Here is a 3,811-nt window from a genome sequence, read left to right as displayed (position 1 = left end):
GCTATGAATATTTTTGTACATGTGGGTCCCTTGTTTGATCTCTGGGATATAGCCCTAGAAGTGCTATTGCTGGATCAAAGGGTATGAACATTTTTGTAGCCCTTTGGGCATAGTTCCAAATTGTTCTCCAAAATGGTTGGATCATTTCACAACTCCACCAACAATGTATTAGTGTTCCAATTTTCCCACATCTTCTCCAACATTTATCATTTTCCTGTTTTGTCATCTTGGCCAATCTGATAGGTGTGATGTGGTACCTCAGAGTTGTTTTGATTTGCATTTCTCTAATCAATAACGATTTAGAGCATTTTTTCATATGACTATAGATGGCTTTAATTTCTTCATCTGAGAACTGTCTGTTCATATCCTTTGACCATTTATCAATTGGGGAATGTTTTGTGTTCTTATAAATTTGTCTTAATTCTCTATATATTTTAGAAATGAGGCCTTTATCAGAGAGGCTGGTTGTAAAAATTCTTTCCCAATTTTCTACCTTCCTTCTAATCTTAGTTGCATTGGCTTTTTTGTGCAAAACTTTTCGATTTAATGTAATCAAAATGATCCATTTTGCTTTTCATAATGTTCTCTATCTCCTGTTTGGTCCTGAATTCTTCTGTTCTCCATAGATCTGATAGGTAAACTATTCCTTGTTCTCCCAGTTTACTTATGGTATCAGCTTTCATATCTAAGTCCTGAACCCGTTTTGACTTTATTTTGGTATATGGTGTGAGATTTGGGTCTATGCCTAGTTTCTGCCATACTCTTTTCCAGTTTTCCCAGCAGTTTTTTTCAAAGGGTGGGTTCTTATCCCAGAAGCTGGGGTCTTTGGGTTTATCAAATAATAGATTACTATAGTCATTGACTACTGGGTCTTGCATATTTAACCTATTCCGCTGATCCACCTCCCTATTTCTTAGCCAGTACCAAGCAGTTTTGATGATTGCTGTTTTATAATACAATTTGAGATTTGGAATTGCTAGGCCACCTTCCCCTGTATTTCTTTAAAAAATATGGAACGCTTCACAAATTTGCGTGCCATCCTTGCGCAGGGGCCATGCTAATCTTCTCTGTATCATTTCAATTTTTTAGTATAAGTGCTGCCGAAGCAAGCACTCAGATAATCTTAATACAGAAAAAAGCACAAAACCCTCTAATTGTACTGAGCATAATTCTAATGCTTTGACAATTCAGAATAGTAATAGCTTATACTAACAATAGCACTTTTAATTTATAAAGCACTTTCTATCCCTACATCCTGTAGTGTAGTGTTATTAGCCCCATTACATAAGTAGGAATAACTGGATCTCAGAGAGATTTAAGCCCCTTGCTGGAGACTTCTGGGTCATGTGAGCAACGAGATGGTTGACCAGACATTTTCTCCAACCCCCAGTAACCTCTCAAACCTATCTAGGACAGAAATTAAAAACCAAAGATGAAGCAGCTTCAGCTCTCTCCATGATATAGGCCACCCAGAATCCAAAAGGTTGTAAAAAATCTCCAAACTCACGAACTGATGCTTCCTGACCCTCAGCTCACTCAGCACCCCTCCCCCACTTCTCATAATGCTGGTAGCAAGACTGCCGGAGGAGACTCAAGGAGCCAATACAGACTTACAACAAAATCTAGCCCCACACTCCTGTCCTCTCTCCTTGTTTCCAGTGTTGGGCAGACCCCAGCTCCAGGCTGTGGAAGTTTGTTTGGCCTTGACGTCTAGCATGGCTCTCCAGGAGCAAAAATCTGCTGGGCTGCAACCCCACAGAACCAGTGTGGCCAAGCTCTGAATTGTCAATGCCATCTGTGTAGAAACTGAACTAAGCTGGGAACCTAATGCCCCTTTCCTCCCCAGGAACCACGGTAGTCCTGGGCGGACTATGCTCCCCTCATGTGTTGAGGGGGAATGTCTGTTCTTGAAATAAGTTTTCCTTTTTCTGTGGTATTTTATTTTTATTTCCCCTAGTTGTAAGAGCAATTTTTAACAATAAATATTCTTTTTAAAAGCTTATTTGCCTATTAAGTGGTTAAATGGAACTGAAATACTTGGATCCCTAAAATTAGGGGAGCACAATTGGTAGGGGCTTGAGGCAATGGCAAAGATGAAAGAGCTTCGTCCCCTAAGGGTATTGGAGATCCCGAGGGTAGGGGCGAAAGGTAACACAACTGACTTTCAGGTATTAGGGGCCAGAGTAATCATTGCTACATATGTCTCCATAAACTCCATGGACTACTTCTTTCCTTCTGGAAGTGATTCTTAATAAATTGTAATCCATCATTTGCTTACCTATACGATTTTTTTTTAACCCAGGGTTCAATTTGCATAAGATTCTCCTCCCTGGTAGATGAATAATTACTCAACATTTCAAGACTGAATGAAACGTAGAGCTGGTAGGAGCTGAAGAGAAGAGAGACCTTCCTTTTTGCTTCTGTCTTTGTGAAATGACAGGCTCTCTTAGGGGAAAAAAGACTTTATGAAATAGCAGACACAACTGAGGAGCTGGTGTCTTGGATGTGTCAAGGAGCTGGTGTCTAGACATGTCCCTGATTTCTAGCTTGCTTTCCCAGATGCTTTGCAGAATTTCCCCTTAGGTGAAATGGGGGACTCCCTCTTGGTTGAGCTGAGTTCTTGCTCCCAGTGGGAGAGTTCATTTACTCTGTGAACTGTCTGGTATGTTTAAATTTGTATAACTTCTCTAATTTCTCTGTGATGGTCTTTTGCTAAACATTTGGTGGGCAGTTAAGCCTTGGGAAATATCTTGTGACAGTTTTTTCCCCCTTGGAGGCAGTAATCCAAGTCTCCATGGATAAGGGTAAATGGGATTCTAGAGCCACATTTAGACAAACCCATGTGGACATTCACATACTCTACACAGGCAGCACACATAAGCCCTACAAGTTTTAAAGAGTCGTTTTTCGATTTTTCTTGCGGTCATATGTCCTGTCTCCCTTTAGTTCAGACGAGAGACTTATCTGAGAGCACAGCTGTGTATCCTAATTAGATTGAGGGCTCCCTGAAGCCAAGAATGGTGTCTCTGCCTTCAGACTGGGATTCTTAGAGGTAAAGGGAGGATCTCACCCCTCTGATTGGGGTTCCTCAGCTCAGTGGATATGACTTTTCCTTTTTTTATCTTCTTCCCCAAAATCCAACCCAGAGTTCAGTAAACAGGGGTCTCTTGTATATGGTGATGGTTCACTGACCATGGCACTTCCTAGCCTTCATTTAGGTAGGACAAGGATGATCTGTGACTTCCCCACCTCACCCAGACATCTGGTAGCTCCTGGATGCAGTGGGATCATCTTGACTTCAACCCAGACAGGACAGTAGTAGGTGAGAGAGGAAGAGGACAGAATTTTGGAGAAGTGGTCAGGAAGCTCGGAAACCACCAGAGATCAAGGGAGTGGAGGCAAAAGCCACTTTGGGGTAGCTGATGAGTCAGAAAGGCCCAGCTACTATCTATAGCCCTCCTCGGTCTCCCAAATGGCCAGACTACTTGCTTCTATCACAAGGGACATAGCTCCATCCTTGACAGGGATCTGTACACCTTTCCATTGATGCCTAGCTGACCTTCTTAACCTTTGTCTTTTGCTATCCAATCCATTCTGCAGACCCCCAAAGAAGAATCTTTGAAAAAAGCTGGTTTTATTCTGTCATTCCCTGCTTGAAAACCTATAGAAGTTCCCCACTGCCAGCATTTCAAAACTCTCCCCAATATGGTCCTAACATACACTTCATCATCATAATGGGGGAAGAGGGGATAAGCATTTATACAGCACCTACTGTATGCTAGGCATTGTGCTAAGCACTTTTAAAAAATAT

At 41.7% G+C, this 3,811-nt stretch overlaps 1 non-coding gene across 1 annotated transcript; it reads right to left on the bottom strand.

Annotated features, from left to right (window-relative positions):
• Nucleotides 1–1,004: 1,004 nt before the first annotated feature.
• Nucleotides 1,005–1,113, bottom strand: LOC144456453 (U6 spliceosomal RNA). The gene has a single exon (XR_013485540.1). It is a non-coding gene; the product is annotated as a U6 spliceosomal RNA (small nuclear RNA).
• Between the last annotated feature and the right edge of the window lie 2,698 nt (nt 1,114–3,811).

This window comes from Phascolarctos cinereus, unplaced genomic scaffold, assembly GCF_003287225.1.
Source record: "Phascolarctos cinereus isolate Bilbo 61053 unplaced genomic scaffold, phaCin_HiC Scaffold_3;HRSCAF=262, whole genome shotgun sequence".
Classification (NCBI taxonomy): Eukaryota; Metazoa; Chordata; class Mammalia; order Diprotodontia; family Phascolarctidae; genus Phascolarctos; species Phascolarctos cinereus.
The sequence above is the reverse complement of the archived record's forward strand: the minus strand, read 5'-3'. Positions and strand labels throughout refer to the sequence as shown.